This window comes from Mastigoproctus giganteus, chromosome 11 (genome assembly GCF_048544385.1).
Source record: "Mastigoproctus giganteus isolate SK-2022 chromosome 11, ASM4854438v1, whole genome shotgun sequence".
NCBI lineage: Eukaryota > Metazoa > Arthropoda > Arachnida > Uropygi > Thelyphonidae > Mastigoproctus > Mastigoproctus giganteus.
This window is the reverse complement of record NC_143585.1, coordinates 59,412,796-59,433,725: the sequence shown is the minus strand read 5'-3', so window position 1 is coordinate 59,433,725 and position 20,930 is coordinate 59,412,796. Positions and strand designations below refer to the sequence as shown.

General features: G+C 35.2%; 1 protein-coding gene and 1 pseudogene across 1 annotated transcript in view; one reads left to right on the top strand and one right to left on the bottom strand.

Moving 5' to 3' along the window:
* LOC150078036 (uncharacterized) overlaps positions 1-20,729 on the bottom strand; it is a 321,641-nt gene extending 300,912 nt beyond the window's left edge. The window contains exons 1-2 of the mRNA XM_090384437.1: positions 20,650-20,729; positions 1,199-1,275 (exon numbers count right to left, since the gene is read on the bottom strand). The gene's annotated coding sequence lies outside the window, so the exon portion shown is untranslated. The remainder of the gene's footprint in view (positions 1-1,198; positions 1,276-20,649) is intronic.
* On the top strand, positions 4,307-4,460 carry LOC150078037 (U2 spliceosomal RNA; annotated as a pseudogene).
* Positions 20,730-20,930: the final 201 nt, after the last annotated feature.

Genomic DNA, 20,930 nt, shown 5'->3' with positions numbered 1-20,930 from the left:
ATTTCCAAAATGAAATCGAAACAAAGCTATATATTCATTTTTAGTAAAAATTAAAAGTGTGTAACTAATAAAAGTTTTGTTATTCATTAAAAGTTAATTAATTGTGACATATGTATAATGATAATCAATAAAAACTTTGGGGGTAAACAACCAGTTACAGTGAATTTCATTTTTCCAAATTACTGGCTCCATGGAACTCTGCTTTACAGAGATCCATGGAGGCCTCCACATAGTGGACACTTTCTTCTGAGAGGTTTCACTGTACAACACTTGTTTCTTTACATCAAGTCATTGTGCAAACAATGACTTGATGTAAAGAAAACACAAATGATCTAAATTTCATTGTTTCTTTGACAAAGACTGGAAAACCAAAATCTCAAGGGAAAGAAATTAAAATATATACTCTGCATATCTTAGAGGAATAATTTATTCACAGAGCAAGATAACAAACTGAAACCAACTGTATAGGAAATTACATGTGCTGTGCATATCATATGCAAAGCAAGGCATTTTAATCAAGGCTAAACTATCATTTTCATTCAAAACTCGTTAAAAATATATATCTTTGGAAATAATAAAAACTTGCAGCAAATTTATTGATTTATTTATTTTACTGAGAAAATAAAGAAATCCACAAAAGATAATTATGTATTAATTATAAAGATAATTAATACACAATTATCTTTTATGGATTTCTTTATTTTACCAAAAGCATATTACCGAAATAATACTGAAATCAGGAATGAAATTATAATTTCAGTATTATTTCAGTAATATGCTTGCAAGTAACACAAACAACTGAAATTTCAACAAAAGAGAAGCTTCTAAGAAAATTTTAAAAGAGCCATTTTTTCATAAATTTTGCAAATAAGTGTAAGTTAGCACATAAATATTATTAAAAGAAGGGAGAAAAATTATCTTGTTACACAATGAACTTTAAAAAATTATTTAAAAAATAGAGAATTCAATACAAAAAAGAATACAGAATTTGCAATGGTAATGTGAAAAACAATAATTACTTCATAAATATTTAATTTGTGGAACTATTGTAATTTTTACATTATGATTACAAAAGATTAACACTAAAACCAATTTAACAAGAGACATTTAAAATCCAACCCCTGCTCAAAAAAAAAAAAAAAAAAAACATTTAAATAGTTATGATTAATTTAAATACAATTATATAATTTTTACTCACTACTGCTGGATGGAATAGGTCCCCATGTTACAGTGTATACAGTTTGTTTATGGTAAGTACTTGAAATAGCTGGGGGTCTAAAATCAGAAAGAAAAGTGCTTAGGTATCACAAAAACATTTACTATGAAAATGCAAAAAAAAAAGAAAAAGATAAATAAAATAAAATGCAGGCAAATATGTACAAGGCAATTCAAAAATAAGTAAATCATTTGAAATGTTTCGGAAAAAAAAAAAAAAAAAAAAAAGATAAATAAAATAAAATGCAGGCAAATATATACAAGGCAATTCAAAAATAAGTAAATCATTTGAAATGTTTATGAAACACTAACCATGTATGTGATGTAAAATTCTCAAATACTAAATGACAGATAAAGTGGAATTTTTTTTTTCTTTAATTTACTCTAAATGTAATTTCTGTTATATCTTCCAAGGGAATATGTTGTGAAAATTACCTTTTTTTACAAAGCGATCAATACATGAAATACAGGATTCAGTAAATGAAAATTGAATAGCTACATTCAGATTTTTAAACTTAGCTTAGCATAGCATTTTAAAAAAAATGAGCAAAATGCTTTATTCAAGACAAGAGAGGACATTCAAACAGACTTTCTGCAAGTGGGAGATAACCTGCCTAGTTACCAGCTTAAATGCACTTAGTTTTTGGATCCTTGCATCGGAAATTTGTGATCCTCCATTCAGTCATCATGTGGATGACATAGCCATCCACCATCCATATATTTAAACCTGCTTCTCGTGATTGGTATTTGAACACACAGGAACATAGCACTCCCAGTGCAAACTAACTCACAGTTTATAAATGATTTCCAATGAACTGTGGGCCAGCAGTCTAAGTAATTTGGGTGCAAACTGATCAGATGACAACAGCCAACCATGGAATCACTCTAGTCACAATTTCAGAGTGTGGTAGACTTTTTCACTGTGTTATTATCAGTTATTTTATTCAGATCTTTATTTCCATATCAAGCTTTGATTATGGAGTTCAATGTTCCCATGTAATAATGTGGTTGCTGTATCACACTGTAAAAGGTGACTTAGTGCTGAGAGTCAAGCAACTGTTAGAGTGGATTAACGAATGTGTAAAATTACAAACTAAATACGGGAAGTGGGGGGCTCAGCTATTTTAGGCCCAGAGAATGAGTGGGAGGGGACTATTGATGAAAAGTTACAGAAAAAGGGGAAATTAGCTTAGTGAGACTGCTTTTCCAAAAGCTTATGCTGGCTTTTGACACTCCTGGAAATAAATAATTCTGAAGATGGGAAAAAAAAAAAAAAAAACCAAGTTGAAGCTGACAGTATTGGATATAGTGACTGTGATTCTGCTACAATCAAACATTGTAAAAAAAAAAAAAAAAAAAAAAAAGTTTTTCGTGAATATTCCTAAATCATGATAATGATGTGTAGTAAACTTAGAACAATCACAACTGAATCAGAATCATTAATGACACTAATAAATAACCTTCAATTGAAAAATCTTATGTATCATTTGATGGTTAAATTTTTTGCAAATATTTACTATCCTGAACATATTTTGCAATAATAATATTCCATGATATACAAGCGCCTCCCTAGCCAGGTGGGCAGGAGCAGCAGTGCGTAGCACACACTTCTTGATTAGACCGAGGTTCGAGCCCGTTCCCACCAAATATGGAGGATGCGGAAAGGTCAGGGAATATGGCCTTAGTTGCTAATGCTCCTAAAAACCAAATAACAAACAAACAAACCATGATATACTATTTGAACAAAAATTAGCATTGTCCTAAATTTCCTATGTTAAAAGTAGTGATTCTGTATTTTTACTGTAATAAAATGCGGTGCAGTTATTATTTTGGAGAATAGTAAAAATCTAAGCACATAGTGAACTCTGTCAAATTCCTGAAGGAAACAGAGATAATAATCCTGAGATGTTTTGTGGTATTTCTTGTACCACACCTTTAGTGACTGAATTACTGTCCTCATTATAGTGAGTGTGTGAGTGGGAAGTTGAAATGTAATAAGGATGAAAATTCATTTACTGAAGTTAGTTAGTTATTTGGTTTTTAGGAGCATTAGCAACTAAGGCCCTATTGCTCCGGGATATGCGGTTGTCCTTCCCTGACCTTTCCGTATTTGGTGGTGACGGGCTCGAACCCCGGTCTACATCAAGAAGCGTGTGCTACGCACTGTTGCTCCTTCCCACCTGGCTACGGAGGCGCCTTTCATTTACTGAAGAAGTGGTAGATGAAGTACCACAAAACCTTTGAGAATTCTTTGTATTCCTTTAAAAAAATTAAAGACAGATGATTACACTCTACACAGGTTGAAATATTTAGATTTTCACTATTCTCCATCATAATTTACTTCTGCACTACACTGCTAAAAGAACAACTTAGTTACTAATTTTCAAGAGAACTTTCTTCAAAATGTCAGTAAAGAAAGATGCAAAGTACTTATTCAATTCATCCACAACATCAGCTGAGTTGTCTCTAAGACTTTCCTACACCCAGTGCACAAGGGTCCAATTTGATTAACTGTCTCCATTCTTTGTGTTCTTAGCTAATGCTTTTTCATATGCAGCCTTGGCCTCCCTGACCTTATTTGTGGTAATATTAAAGATCGACTTGTACCTGTTGTAGGCTTCAGTACTTTTCATTACTCTGTAGCTGTCCCATACTATCTTTTTCTGCTTTATTTGACCATATTCTCACCCCTAATACTTTTTCTAGTATGCTAATACAAATTATAATCATCTAGTGTATTTAAAAATATTCTTCCCACTGTGAGTTTCCCTCCCAGTTATTCCAACCTGGGACAGATAAAGTCACCCAAAATAAGACATTCACAACCAGCATCTTAAAAAGTAGATGACAATGTTGAAAAAAGTCACAAGTCAGGGTTAAATTTGAAAGTGTCTGCAATTCTGCCCAGATATAATAAGTGGGAGTAATGTCGAGAGCCTTGTTGATCAATTCAGCCTTGGAGGAACCGTGAAAGGCTCATGGGGCAGAATTTTTCTCAGTATGATCTGTGTTTGTTAACAGGAGAGACTGCTTCTACAGCTATTGGATACACTCAAATAGAAAGGGTGCATTTGGGCAGACAGTGTTGGGTATCGCTTCTCGGCCTTTTGGCTAAGATCAAAGTGTAGTATCTGTTCTTATCAGCCTATCTGATACGGGCCCCATCGGGACTCAAGATATTAAACTGATTTTTGAAAGGCGGGGCTGCTGTAAAGGGATAAGAATTTTTTAATCTTTAACATATTCTTCGTTATTTAACATAGTAAATTATGTTTTACGGAGATATTAAATAGGTTTAGTAGCGTTCGTCAGCTTTTTATTTTGAATTTAACCGGCGATTTTTGGAAGTTATGACTCCCGGTGTTGGCACCAATATTGTTGAACTGGTCACCATATCGTAGTCGATAAGAGATAGCTTAACGTATATATATCTCAAACTGATAGCGAAGGTATAAAGTAAAACTAGATAGCGTAATACGAAGCAGTGTATTTGTTACCTTATTATAGTATTATCAATTAATCAAAAATATTATTCTTATTAAATTTCATTGTTAATTAAATTATATTTAAACAGAAATCATGACCCAGACCAGAGCTGCAAAGCAAAGATCACAGACTACCGAGAAAAGAATATGCTGGTCCCAAAGGAACTAATTATTGTTGATGACTCTATTGTCAGGGAAACGGGGAATATAATATGTAAGAAAGATAGGTGGAACAGGACCAAGGTATGTCTGCCAGGGGCAAAAGTTGATGACGTTGTAGAGCAGATATCATCTTTTCAGGGCACAAAAGGTGATATTGTTGTACACGTTGGAACTAATGACATTAAGAGTAAGAGATCTGCAGAGTTACTCAACAAGTACTGGTCAATGTTGAAAAAAAGTTGCGAGTTAGGGTTGAATGTGAAAGTGTCTGCAATTCTGTCCAGACACGATAGGAGGGAGTATATGATGAGAGCCCTGTCAATCAATTCGGCCCTGGAGAGATTGTGCAAGGCTCAAGGGGTATAATTTTTTTCAGCCTGGTCTGTGCTTGTTGACAGGAGAAACTGCTTCTACAGGGATGGGGTACATTTAAATAGAAAGGGTGCAAAATATTTGCTGATGCTATCAAGGTAGTGTTAGGTGGGTTGGAAAACTGCTAGATTGGTGGGATACACAGACGAAAAGAGTAACAATAGCCACAGGCAGACGTGAAAGTGATTTTTGCACTGCTTTTAATGGAACAAGCAGCAGCCTGGAAAATAAGATGCTAGGGATTTCAAGGACTGCTGGCAGTCATCATGGAACAAAAATACATGGGCTGTGTTATGGTAACTAAGAGTAAGAACAGGTGCATGTATACTTGCATGTACACCAATACTAGGAGCACACTTAAAATGAATTTGAAGTGCTGTTCAAGACATAAAATGTAGACATTGTTGGGATATCAGAGATGTGGTGTCACTCAGATATAAGGGATGCAGAATTTGAATATGGAAAGTACAATATGTATAGAAAGGATATATATATATATATATATATATATATATGTGTTTGTGTGTGTCCGTGTCATTGGTGGCTTCCAGGCTCTCGCCTATCTCCACCTGTATATATTGTATTTGGGTAAAATCTCCAGAAAAAGGAAAATGCCTGAAAGTGTATCTTATCTTACTGTGTAAAGCACAAAATCCTGCACCCACCAGAGGAAGTGTTTTACCAGTCGGAGCCAGCAGTCCTGCCCCCAGGATACCCAACCTAGGAGCCTGCAAAAAAAAATAAATAAATAAATAATAATAATAAAAAAATAAAAAAAAACTGCACCCACCAGAGAAAACACTATACTGGTGGGTGCCAGCAATCACACCCCCAGTATCCTAGCCTGGATGCTAGAAAAAAAAGTAAAATAAAATAGATAAAAAATAAAAAAATAGTGGATAAATGACCCTCTAAATTTATCTTATGTTTAATGGTCTGTAATAAGGCTTACCCAATTCTACACCGCCGAAAAATAGTTACACAGAACCCTTGCAATAAATTAAATCTCATCTGATTAACAAGATAATTACTTTCATTACCAAATCTAAAATCTTCAATATGTAATAATAACTTTCCTCTTTGTTCAGAATACAAATTAAAATTCCACTTGTATAAAATATGATACCATGTCTCAGACTGACCACAACTACACAAAGGAGAATTTACAAGGCCAAAATAGTATAACTTAAAATTCAAGGACCCATGGCCAGTCAGGACATATGACAATTCCATTACTGGAAAAAACCATTTATTATCCTTATTATCAAAATTAAAAGTGACCCTGGGGATAAACAATCTCATCACTTCCCCAGTTGCCATTTCATAACCAATTGATTTAAAATATCCTTCTTGGCCTTAGTCAAATCAGTAGCATTATCAAAAGTAATATTCATAAAAGAAACAATTATACCTTTTTTTGTTATAGTAGCAAAGTGCCCTAGATATAATGCATAAGTCCAATGGTAAGTAGTCTGCCAACACCATTGCATTAGTTGAAACTGTCCTGCATACATTTAAAATAACTAAAAGCATAGACCTCTGGACCGAAAGTAATTTTTGTTTTCGTTAACACACTCGAAAAAGTCTGTTTTACACTGCAAAACGGTAGATTTATCACTTTTTTAAGCATATCAATTTACAAAAAGATAAATTAGTAAAATAATAATAATAGGAGTTTACCTCAATATAGTGCGTAGAACACTTCCGTATGATACCCTCCAGAAATTAAAATGGAAAAAACGAAAAAAATCGACAACTTACCGGTACATTAGAGTAAAATATAAATAATTAAATAATCAATTTAACACAATTCAAATCAATTTAAAACAATTAAAAATCAAATAAACGCAATTAAAAGAATCTAACGAAAATATTCAAAACGATTTTCCTTCCTGAAGCTGACAACGCTTTTCGACCGTATGTCGTGATCACAGGAATGAAAATTACCGAATCGGGTTAAACCTGATACTTAAATAGAGATTATTTGTCTTCGCGCATGCGCGTAAAGGTCCACGCATCAGAGATCAAATATGGCCGCCGAACATTAACAGAATTCTCGTGTAATTTAATTTCAACGGTTTCTGCAATTAATAGTCGCGCATAATTACGTTGAACATTAAGTATTTTGGCTTCGTTAAATAAAAAAGTATGTTTTTCGTTAATGGCACGAAAGGCTAATTCTGACGCTGCTGAACGAGAAGCACGAACTGAGGCTTCATGTTGATTTACACGAATATTAAAAGAAAATCGGGTCGAACCCTGATAAGACGAGTCGCAATCACCACAAGAAATGTTGTATACCAGATCATTAATTTGTGTTGCGAACGCTGAAAGAACCGAGCGATTTTCAGTATAGTGTGTAACTTCCGTATTGGCCTAGCTACAATTTTAAATTCGGTATCTTTAAAGAATCTGTTAAGCTGTTTGTGCCACTGTTCAACATATGGGACAGAAATAAAGTATTTTTTGATATTACTAGTGTTGATTGGTGTAGTATTTTGTATCCTATCCTAAGCTTGTACCCTAATTCGGTTTATTGTGGTAATGGAATAACCCCTGTTTAAGAATCTGCTAGTTAATATTTGTATTTCTGAGTCCAAAGCAGATTCCGTCGTTGAATATTTATAGGCATTAAGAAATTGATTAAAGATAATCGATCTTTTGTAGGTGAACGGGTGATAGCTATTATAATGTAGAAGCATACCGGTGTTTGTAGGTTTTCGATAGATGCTAAATTGTATTTTATTCGTATCCCGGGTAAGCGTGAAATTTAGAAAGTTTAATGACTTAGTATCCGTAGCCTCCCTTTCCAATGTAAATTTGAGTCTAGAATGAATATTATTAAACGAATGTAAAATGTCTTGGATAGTATTACTATCGGTAATAACTAGAACATCATCTAAATACCTCCCATAGTATGTGATACGGGTTCGGAAAGGTGTCAAATGTATCTGCTCAATTGTTGAGAGATAGATCTCTGACATTAAGCCACTCAGGCTCAAACCCATTGGTAATCCAAAAATTTGTTTGTATACCTTGTCTCGAAAGGTGATGTAGTTAGCCTCAACTAACAGTTTAATTAAGTGAAAAATTTCCTTAATAGGTAGCTTCTTATAATTAATCGGTGCCGAGTTTTTATTTAACATATCCCAAATAATATCTAATGTGTATTCAACGTTTACATTCGTATATAATGAGGTAACATCTAGTGAGAATAAATTGTCACTGTCGCCGAGTCTACAGTCTTTAAGCTTATTAAATAATGTATCGTAGTTCTTAATCCCAAATTGTATTACCTGTCTAAAGGGTTTTATAATGTTGTATACATGCGTGGCTAAGGATGAAAATGCCGAGTGCCTGTAGGAAACAATAGGTCGAATAGGAAACCCAGTCTTGTGTAATTTTACCTGACCGAAAAGTGCAGGAATATTGTATGTTCTGGACTTCAATTCCTTTAACTGAACCATAGTAATGTAGTCGTTTTTTCGATACGTGGTTAACGTTTTATTGTATTGATTGACCAAATTGGTAAACAGTGCCGGGTCTACTTCATGATAAGTGGAGGTATCTGACACAACTGAATCTAACTTATTAATATAATCATGTTTATCTAGTATTACCACTGTATCTCCTTTATCTGCCCTCTGTATAATAATGTCCTTATTTCCCCGAAGTTCTCGTAAAGCTGAACTGTCATGTGTATTCAATTTAGGAAGTCTCGTTTCTTTTATGTTATTCACTACTTGGTTAACTTGTTGAATAAATACATCTTTTTGTGGAACATTTCGAAGTGCAAATTCAATATCAATTACGCATTGTTTTTTAGGCAGTTTTCGAGGTGGTAAATTATAATTTAGTCCTTTGGATAAAAGCGAAATCTGGTCTTTAAAGGAGAACAACTTGTCAGTAGAAGTGAAGAAATTTTCCTATGGGCCTTGCAAACTGATATTTAATTTATTAAGCTGCACGAATAAATCTGCTAGAAAAGCTAATTTACAGCACCAAATCACTTAAATACTGTAATCACAAAATTTTGATTGCTCCAGTGAAAAAAAAAAAAAAAATCAGCATTTCCTCACACAACTTGTCCATATGCGTGAGTACATTTCCTATTGATAGCCACCGAACCTAAGTATGCATCATTAAAGAGAAATGATCAGACTCCAGTTCCTCACATAATTTTCCGAAAATACGTATTTTTTTGGTCTAGTTTTGATATAATGGACCAATTTACCTGCTTGATTAAGTACAAGTTTTTAATCGGGTATGACTGTCTTTGCTACTAAAACTTCTCTGTATCTAAAACAGTGGGTTGTAATAATATTTGAATTGTGTCGTTTTACTAAGGTTACAAATCCTTCTAGTGCTCCTGTCATTTGCGGGAGCACTGTCAGAACAAATGCCAACACATGACTTCCATAAAATACCACACTTTTGTAAATAATTATTCATTACTTCGAAAATATCTTGACCGGTTGTTCTTTGTAACAACAACAACAAAAAAAAGATTAATAATTGTGTCATTTTCAATAAACCTGACAAATGCTATTAATTGGGCTTTCCTGCTAATATCTGTAGAATTATCTACTTGCAATGCAAACAGTTGCCCAAAATTATTAATATGTTGAACAACTTGTTCTTCAATATCATCGGACATTTCTTTTATACGCCTGCTAATTGTGCTGTTCGAAAGTGGTACTGCCATTTTTTTTTTTTTTTCCCAGCTTCCTCTCCCAAATTTTTCTGATTACCCGACATGCTGGTAAAATCGGACTTTCTGCAATCAGATGAGATTTCCTTTTTTTTTTTTTTTTTTTTTGCCACCAGTTCGGGCTACTAAATAGCTGGCTTCTTGAGCTTTATCAGATATTTTAGGCATACTATAAAATAGTGTATCTTGTTTTCTAGTAGAGACTAGCAGTCTTTTAAAATACTCCACCGTTTTGTATGATAAATTCTCATGTTTCATAGAAACATGACACTGCAATTTACTCAACGCTATTGATTCATTCGACAATTTTAAAACACGTAAAAATAAACCACATACCACACATAAAGGTAGAGGACAATCTTGGTTACCAGTATAGGAAAATCTTATCGCCAAATAATCGTCATCATATGTACAACATGTTGTCTTCTTTATTTTAATGTTGATGGTTGCTCGTTTCTATTATTTTCTCCAAACTCATTTTTATCAATTTGCCTCTTCTGATTTCCTTTCACTAAAAATTTATCCATTGCTAATAATTTCTAAAAAAAAATTAAAGTTACTTCTAGAACATATTAATACAGATAACTGAAAATACCTGTTCCATACAAATTAACTGAATATGGCGTTTTAGAGATATAAAAACACAAAAAGTACTTTTAAAACACAAAGGAAATTTCTTACTATGCTGCTTACAGGTTGCACTTATACAACTGCAGGGTGCCTGGGAGAGTCTCTCAAGATAAGAATGGCTGAATACAGGTGAAATCTACTACTAGGAATCAAAAGGTGAATAAAGGAGTAAAGGTGAACAGGACTAGTACTAGGAATCAAAATGTGACTTCACACTGACCGCTGGAAGGGGCTGGGATCGGTACAGCGTAAATAAACAAATTTTTTTACTCGAATTAATTTTTATTTATAAAACTTGGATTTATTAATTTTTTATTTTATTTGCATTTTCCATGGCACACCTGAAGCATACTAGCGGCACAGGTTGAGAAACACTGCCCTAGACATTTAAAACACTTAGAAACAACTGTAAAACGTCTAAACTTATGGGAGGTATAATCAATATACAGCTTGTCCGTACTCATCGAATCATTCAATATTTTAGGGGTTACCCCAATAACCCAATTATTATACTTTTGTGTTGTGCTAAATCTAAACACAAACCATTCTTTAATTTCCCTATCCTCATAACCAAAGTCTTGTAGGTTTTTCTTATACAAGTCTAATAATATCATCCTGGGCTAAATCCTTCACCACATCATAGACCAAAATTGTTGGATTCTATAGCCTTACTTTATCTTGTTTTAAGACCTTATAGGCAAAAGCCTCAGAGTGTACCAACTTGTCGAAATCCTTGACATTATCCGTCTTAACCAATACCCCCTTATTTCAAATAGTTCTCAAATTTCTGATTTTGAGCTCTTCAAAATCTTCCTTTAAAGTATTTACAATCACTTTAACATCCTGACTGGTTTTGAATTGATCACAGGACTCCTCGGCCCTGAAAATGATCTTGTTATTCTGCCTGGACTTACTACTCTGTTTTCTGCTACACTCAATCATAGGGAACACATTTCAAAACCTCTGCTCACCGAGTTCATATTGACTAGAGCCAGCCTTCACTTCATCCATATATGTTCCTTGTTGCTCCACAAATTGGGGAAAAAATGACTGCCCCCTGATAACATCATCAAAAATACTTGTGCATACTTCCTTTTCTTCCACTTTAGTTTTTAGTCTCTCATTATCAATAACCAAAGCTGTTGATATTGTCTTCGTGTCAACCCAGACATCCAACAGAAAATTAGTCGCAGCCTTAGTCGCCTTATTATTGTCACTTGTCATGTAATCAATTACCTTTTTCTTCAGTTTTGTAACTAGCTCATATGTTGTAGACACATCTGGGTATCTCTGCCTCTGTTCCTGTATACTGGCTACAATTATCTCACGCTCCCTCACATTAGTTCCGGTACTACTTCTCCCTGATTCCAAGTAAAAACTATTAATAGCTGAAATAATATCATCAGGCTGAATGTCAGGTAAGTCAGTAATCTTGACATTTGACAGTTTGCCAAATCTGTTACCACATCCACTTCCTAAAATTGCACCCCTTGATCTGACGTACACACCACGTGGAGTTTCAGTACCACTAGCCTGGGAGTAAATAAACACTACCAGATACCCCAGGATTTATAATCTCATTAGCTACACACATTAAACCTACCACACCACTACTTACTATACTACCTGACTTAATATTTTTACCTCTGGTAAACTTATCTGTAATCTTAACAGTTTTAGCATTATGCAATCTGGAAACTCTAGAAAGGAGGGCAGAAATGCACCAATCTCCTCTTCCTTCCCCTCTCCTTTACTAACTTTCTTAATATCAGAGCTACCTTCCATTACTTACAATAAGATATATAGATAAGCACTGGAGTAAATAACCCATATACTATAATGGAACACAGAAAATCAATCATTTATTATACCATATTCGTTATACCAGGGGTCAGCAACCTGCAGCTCTTTGAACATATAACTGCAGTTATTTAACTTTTAGCTCACATGAAGCACAATTTAAAATAGAGTTAGAGGACTTAAAAATCAAGGACATGTGGAGTGCAATGCCTTAAATCTGAAATTGAGGATTCGGAAATGCAAAAGGCTGCCCTTGCAATTCTACACAAATGGACAGCAACAGATAAGTTGAAAAAGCAAGACCAAATTGTGTTCGATGTGTGGAGTAGCTTACCAGACAAGCATATAAATTTGAAAATAATTGCATTTGGACTTCTCTCAGTTTTGGTTCTACAGACAAATATTTTCAAACATGAACTATATTAAAAATAAATCAAGAAACTGTCTGAACAATGTAAGTCTCTCAGCATGTTTAAAGATGAAAATGATGGCATACTCGCCTGATATTGAGAGACTAGCTCAAGAAGTTCAGCAGCAAAAGTCACATTAATTCGGATCTAATTGGATGTTTATTTCATTTATTCAGTATTAATAAATAATATTTCAAAATATATATTTTTTAAATAAAGAGCATCTCCCCACTCTATTCCACTTCTTAAAAATGAGGCGGGCCACAACTGAGCGTGAACCGCAGCAAACCTCGAGTGTCACGTACTGAATGTCCAAACCATTCAAAATATGAGAAAATAAAGTAAAATAAAACAGTAAATCAATAAAAATTATAAAAATAAAAGGAATTAAAAGTTAAAGAAATAAAAAATTTATAGTAAAACAAATTTTGAAAAAATAAATAAAATAATAATCAGAAATATTAAAGATAAAAATAAGTAAATAAAATGAAATAAAAATAAAATTCAGAAAAAATAAAGATAAAAATAAGTTAATAAAAATGAATAAAAATCCCACGCCAGTGCAAGGTGGTGCCAGCATATGATCCTGCCTCGGGACTGGCCTGAGGCCAGCAGGAGATAGAAGTCAAGAAGACACAGTGCTATCATTCGGCATTGTACAAGTTTGATTACCAACTGTCCAAGTCGAAGGTGGTGGTGAAGATGGTACTTGAGCTAAAAAATGGTGGCAGTGACGATGGTGGTGGTGGTATCACAAGAAGGCGACGATGGAAATGCTGGTCTTGGTCTGGACCTGGAGGTAGAGCTGTAATAGGAGTAGTTCCTGAAATTGGGGCACTATTGATGAGTTGTCCAAGTCTGGCAAAGGATTTATATGCAAAATCTTGCAGAAGATGAAATTTTTCTTTGGAGTCCAAGAAAGATGACTGGAGGAAATGGTTGACACACAGCAGACAGAGGCTGACAAAGATCAAAGTAATATGGACAGGTGAAAAGAACATGCTGCCAGTCTTCTGGACTACCACAATTACAGAGGGGAGAATCAGATGGGTTAAACATAGCAAGTTTAGCATGTAGGGAACCGTGGCCAGTTAGAAGAAAAAGAGTGCGGAGACTTGGACTGAACCATTTTAGAATAGACTTTTGTAAGACAAAGAACACACGAAGAATAAACTTTTTTGTAAGGCAAAGGACACACATGGAATAAACTTTTTTGTGACCATACCTTTGGAAGAAGAAGACCACTGATCTTGCCAGAGTTGAACCAAGTGGTTCCAGCAACGAGTTTTTTTTTTTTTTTGGTTTTAAGATCGCAGTGGATATTAACAGTTAAGTCTAAAAAGTCAACTGGAATGGCAGGTCTAAGGTAATAACACAAACCTCGATAAGTGATTGGGAGGTCCAGAGGTAGGCAACCGTTTAAAATCTAGAGCGCAGCTGTCGAGACAGTGCGACATATCCTCTATCTTTGTCTTTGGATAGAGGAGAGTTTCTCTTGGATGGCAATCTTCTTAGTATACCAAAACCAGATGACAGCGCCATAGGTACAAATCGGAACAAACACCACTTTGTACAAAAGATGAAGGGTACAATGGTTAACACCCCAGGATTGATGCAAAAGACGGACAAGCATAGATGTATACTTGGCTATTTTATCACGAAGGTGCAAGATATGCTTCTGGAAGTTTAGCTTACGATCTAGAATAATACCCAAAACTTTATGTGAGTCAAACATGGAGAGAGAAAGAGAATGACCAAACAGTTTAACAGTCAGAGGCCTGAAAATGTTAAGGTTGCCCTTAAGATAAAGAAGCTTAATCTTGTTAGGGGAAATGGTAAGTTTATTAATAACGGACCAAGAGCACAGATCATCCCATAATACTACTAGCAGTACTTTCCAAAGAAGCACAAGAATTACCAAGGACAAGGAGGGTTAGACTATCGGCATATGCTATTTTAGAAGCATTGGGAGTTGAACGGAGAAGCCACTCATCTAGAACCAAATCCTAGAGAAGGGGACCCAAGCACTGAATCTTGTAGGCATCCTCGAGAGACAGAGCGAGTAAGTTGCTGAGTTCCAGAAATGACTTGTACAGAACAGAAGAGAAAGTAGTTACAGGTTAAGTTGTAGAGTTGCAAAGAGCATTGGGCAGCCCTGAGGCAAGCAAGAAGTTGTCCCACCAAAGGGAGTCAAAGGCTCCAGAAAAATCTACTAAAATAGTCACACCATATTTAAAAGTGCAGTTGTTTACTCTGGAGAGAATTTCAACCAAGGCCTCCTCAGTTCCATGGCCTGGACGAAAACCAAACTGGTTGGAGGAAATGAGCATTCAGTAAATAGACAATCTAGATGGGCAGCAATAAGTCGCTCAAGAGTTTGACCCAAGTTGGATGTTGTTTGGTTTTTTAAGGAGCATTAGCAACTAAGGCCATATTGCTCCGGGTTATGCGGTGGTCATTCCCTGACCTTTCCGCATCCTCCGTATTTGGTGGTGACGGGCTCGAACCCCGGTTTAATCAAGAAGCGTGTGCTACGCACTGCTGCTCCTTCCCACCTGGCTACGGAGGCGCCCCCAAGTTGGACAATAACGCAATAGAACGATAGGCCTTAGCAGAAATAGGAGTACCAGGTTTGGCAATCAATTTTAACAATGCCGTCTTCCAAAGGACAGGAAAAGTTGCTTTGTTCAAACATTTATTATACAGTGTAACAAACACAGATGGATAGAGATTGTGTAGTCACTTAATAAAAATGCCCTCAAGGTTATCAAGTCCAGGAAAACTATTATTATTGATTTTGGAGATTGCCAAATCAACCTCCGTCTGGCTGAAGCAAGGAGTGGATTCAGAAGTAAGATAGGAACTGTTGAGAGATCTAATTTGTTGGTGAATAGAAAGATCACAGCAGGGGTCATCTGAGGGAAGAAGCAAATCAAGTATGGCATTGACGGTGCTAGTCCAAATCAGAGTTTCAGTATTGAGAGTCAACAGACTGGTAAGTTTGTGGAGGGTGAACTCTGTTTCTAGAGAGACGATGAACCAGACCCCAAGGGCCAGAATTAGCTGAGGTTAAATGTTCTCCAAGTGGATCTTTTACTGTCCTTTATGGCCTTGGCATATTGCCTTTTGAGGTTCTGATATTCATTTTTAAGATGCTCAATATTTGCGGTTGGCCAGCTCATACGATGACTTTGGAAGGAACGGCAAGCACAAATAGAAAGGATAGAGGAAGCAGGAGAGGGGGGAAGAGTTATGCTCTTAGTTAAGGAGCACATAAAATCTAAGGCAGTGCATCCAGTTGACATGGGTAGCCAGTGCAATGTTGAGTTGGTTTGGTGTGACATAAGAGGAGAAAGCAAAAATGAAAGTAGGAATGTGTTATAGGTATAATGACCCTAATGAGTACAAAGAAACAACAGTACAGAGAAGTAGAGTGGGCCAGTAAATCAGAATGTCTAATAATGGAGAATTTTAACTTTCCAGATATTGACTAATCTTGTGGGGATGGTCACTCGCACACTAACAAGACTGGATTCATTGGATGACTGATGACTGTTTGTTGTTGTTTTGTTTGTTTGTTATTTGGAGCATTAGCAACTAAGGCCATATTGCTCCGGGATATGCGGTGGTCATTCCCTGACCTTTCCGCAACCTCCGTATTTGGTGGTGACGGGCTCGAACCCTGGTCTAATCAAGAAGTGTGTGCTATGCACTGCTGCTCCTTCCCACTTGGCTACGGAGGCGCCTTGGGATGACTGTATTTCACAGCAGCATGTAGAGAGGCAACAAGAAGGAGTAATACTCTTAGCATTAGTAGAGCCATACGATGCAAGAAAGCAAGCTTATGCAGCATCAGCCAAAAAAAAAACACCTCCCATTTCACCTCTCAATTTGTTCCAAATGCCTGTACAGCTCAGCTTTAAATTTAGGCCATCAACTTCCACAACAAAAGATGGAAGTCTGTTCCACCAATCAACCACCTGCTGGCTAAAGGAACAAATGGGTAATCAAAGGGTGATTACAGACTTGTTAGTTTAACTTCTGTTCCAGAGAAAATAATGGACTCACTGGCTAAAGAAGTAATGCAGAATCATCTAGACAAGGCTGGAAATATACTTCAGCACACAGCATGGGTTTAAGGGGAAACCTTGTCTTACCAATTTCACTGGATTCTACGATGCAGTCTCAAAGAAACTGGATGCAAAAAATAATTTTAATATCATATACAGTAGACTCTCGATTTTCCGGGATAGATGGTAAAAAACAAATCCCGGATAATCGATTTCCCAGTTAATCCAAAAATACAGAAGTCCCCGACATATGTAAGAGATATGTTCCAGGACTTCTTACTTTGTCAATTTTTACGTAACTCGGGAATGACTAATAACATATCGGTATTATATTATTATTGACAAATCTGAATTCAGCACAATACTTGTTAATGTTTGACCATTTTCATATATTCTTATTAGTTTAATATTCTGACCCAAATCGATTGTTTTCCTTTTCTTGGTAGATTTATTAACAGCGCTGTCACTTATTCCCTTAGTTAGCACCATGATAACAGTCAAAATTAAATTTTCTGTAAAGAACCTCACAGGGTTTAGGTGAAAACTCACTATTATCACCCTGCGGCAAGCTCACATTTTGCTAAAGCACATTTCTGGACGTTAACTACCATAAAACAATAAAAACAATTTGCACTTTCCGTGTTATTGGGCTTTTCTGTTCGTGCATCTAATTATAAACGGGTAGTAAACTCGATCTTATTGCATTTGCATAAATACCGATAGCTGGAATTCTGTGTGTTTTTACATTATTATGGTGAAATATGTTGCCCATTCATTGAAATCTTCAGTCATATAAAAAAAAAACATAAATAAATTGTAAGAATCTTCTCTTCTTTCCTATTTTTTTGCTTGTTACTCCGATCTCACTTGTGCAATTTGTGTGTGCAGTGATCGTCGTTATTGATTGCTATGGATTGCTTAGCATCGGCAAAACTGTGGATCCTATCCACAGTTTTGCCGATGATTGCATTCCACTTTCCATTTTGAGAAACCTTGCCCTGCTCAATCAGCTTCAACTTCTCAAAAATCTGCTACCAATTCCTTAAATGCCGATCTTCAGGTAATTCTCAAGTGGGACAAAGACAACTTAGTTGATTTCAACCCTTCTAAAACTCAGTCTTGTCTTATATCTTGCAAAAAGGATTCTTCTGCTCCTATGCTCATCTTTAGTGACACTCCGATTTCTAGGCAAAATGATATATCTCTTTTGGGGATTACCCTGACTTCTAATCTCTCTTAGCACAAGCACGTTACAAATATTGCTTCCTCTGCATCTAAAAAACTTGGTTTTCTCTTTCGCTCTTGGCATTACTTTTCTTCCAAACAGCTGCTCACTCTGTATAAATTGCAAATCCTCCCTACCATGGAATATTGTTCCTACATCTGGGGCAGTGCCCCCAAAACCTCTCTCAGGCTTCTTGATTCTATTCAGAAGAGGGCAGCTAGGTTAATTAATGATTCTTCTCTAACAGAGTCTCTCCACTCGCTGTCTCATAGACATACTGTTTCTGCTGCATGCCTCTTCTACAGATGGGTACTGTTCTTCCGAATTGGCTTCTATAATTCCCGCTCTCTCTTTCAAAACAGTCCGAACACGTGCAGCCACCAGCCAACATCCATTTACTGTCCAACTTCAAACTCACAGAACCAACTTTTCATCTTCCTCATTTATTCATTCATCTGCCATTTTCTGGAATAACCTTCCTTCATATGTATTTCCTGAAAATTACAATCTACAGAAGTTCAAGTCCAATGTCAACAAATATCTTCTTTCATCTTCTCAACCTTCAACCCAAGCACGGTACTAAGTACTATAGGTTCTAATACCTCTCGTGTTTGGGGTTTACATAAAATAAATAAATAAATAAATAAATTGAAGAAAGTAAAGATAAACTATTAGGAGGCATAGGTGAAATGGGAAGGGGGTTTTTTTTTTTTTTTTTTGCTTGTGCTGTATAAGCTTGCTTTCTTGTATCATTTGCCATTACTAATGCTACTGCTAAACAGTCATCTTTACTTTAAAATGCAATATCTATTTACAGATTCCTTTCTGTGCATTGCATATTGTTTTTATGCTTATTTATTTCCATAAGCATTTTCCACCATGTTAAACTGAAATGTCACAGCTACATACAATACAGAACGATTTTTCCAGATTTTATAATAATGGAAAATGTTGTGCATATGACTTCTTAAACACTAAATCATATTTATTTGGCATCTTAATATACATAGAAAAAAAAAAAAAATTAATGTTATAACAAACTCATAGTAACTTATACATTGTGACATGCAGCACATCATTTTGCAAGTTCCATATATTTTATGCAATGCAAGCTGGTGCATCTAATAACCAATTTCTTAACTAGAGAAAAAGAAATAAATTACACAGAAGACATCCAAGGAGCTCTTTAAAAAATTTTGTGCTTAATGGCAAAGCAATAGTTTTACAATTTTTTGTGAAGGATTAGTTATTAGGAGTTTTACTGCACATCTGCATCTAATCTAAGGCTATTGTGTGCCACTTTGTGAAGGATATGGAGGGATAACTATGCCAGGATGGTGAGCAGAAGACAGTCAAAAAAAGTCGCCACCATAAATTCAGAGGGTAGGCAGCCATATGTATTGATTTTAATATAATCTTTGTATTATAGTATGCAGAGAGAAAAAAAAATGTATTAATACTGTCAGAGAAGTTTTGTTTGTTTGTTATTTGGTTTTTAAGAGCATTAGCAACTAAAGCCATATTGCTCCGGGATATGCGGTGGTCATTCCCTGACCTTTCAGCATCCTCTGTATTTGGTGGTGACGGGCTCGAACCTGTCAGAGAAGAAGAGGAGAAAAACAATATTCTCCTACCTACAGTGAGAATTAGGGTAGAGTAAAAAAGTTTATATGATTAAATTTCAAAAGGTTAAAACAGCTCCACAACATATTTGCAAATTATACAGTTTATTGAATGTTATAAATAAAGGTAGAAAGGAGTATTTCCTATATAAAAGCACATTCAAATTAAATAAACAAATTTGCAATTGATGTCCAAGTTTTTGATATGCTTTGGGATTCTTCTCAAGAGAAGCTGCTATACTATAGAGACAATTGGGCTCTTCTGTGTGAGTGAGAGAGAGAGAGAGAGAGAGAGAGAGAGAGAGAGAGAGAGAGAGAGAGAGAGAGAGAGAGAGAGAGAGAGAGAGAGAGAGAGAGAGAGAGAGAGAGAGGTCGTAAACTGAAGCAGCAGAGAGAACACATATGTAACCTGATATAAATTTCTCTTTGAAATGCAGATAGGCTTACATGTTTTGTTCATTTTAAAAATTTTGCTAGAAGGGGAAAAAAGAGGTATAATTATTGTCTCATAAAGCAATAGTTGTCACAGATCAAATATATTTTGAGAGCAGCATTTCTCAACCGTCGTTATAATGCAACCTACTAAACTGTAAAAAATATCTATGATCCATTATTTTAGAAATTGCATTTAACAGCATAGAAGGTGTAGTGTTGTGTTGCATTGTGCTGTGCTATGTTATGTTTTTAATGTGATCCTTGCACAACCAAAATTTTCTCTCCCATAAGTTGAAAAATTCTGGTAGAGAAATATTTAGATTTCAGTAAGGATGTGGACCCACAGGAAAGGCACAATGAGATTGCTTATCGTTATAAAATTTAAACTAAACTGCTCGAATAAAAAAAACAACTGAAACTGAATGTATAATTTTACATGTCTCTTCTCAAAATATTCATTTGCTTGTTGTAAATAATAAGTAATTTTTTTTTTAAAAAAATGAAATATTTACTTGTTTGACAAAACATCAAAAATTCCAACTTTTCCTTCCTCGGTTCCAAAGGCTAGTAAATTTTCCTTTTCTGGATGCCAAGAAAGCTGGAATAAATAAAATGTTTAAATTTTTAAGTAAATTTACAATAAGCTTTTGCAGTAATGTAATTCAGATCAAATAAGCAAATTTCATTTTTTTTCCCCTTTTATACACATATAGCTTGAAGGCAAGTGCAAAATTTATATAGTATTTGAAATATTCCACTATTAATAAACCACGCTGTACAACTAAAAATTAGT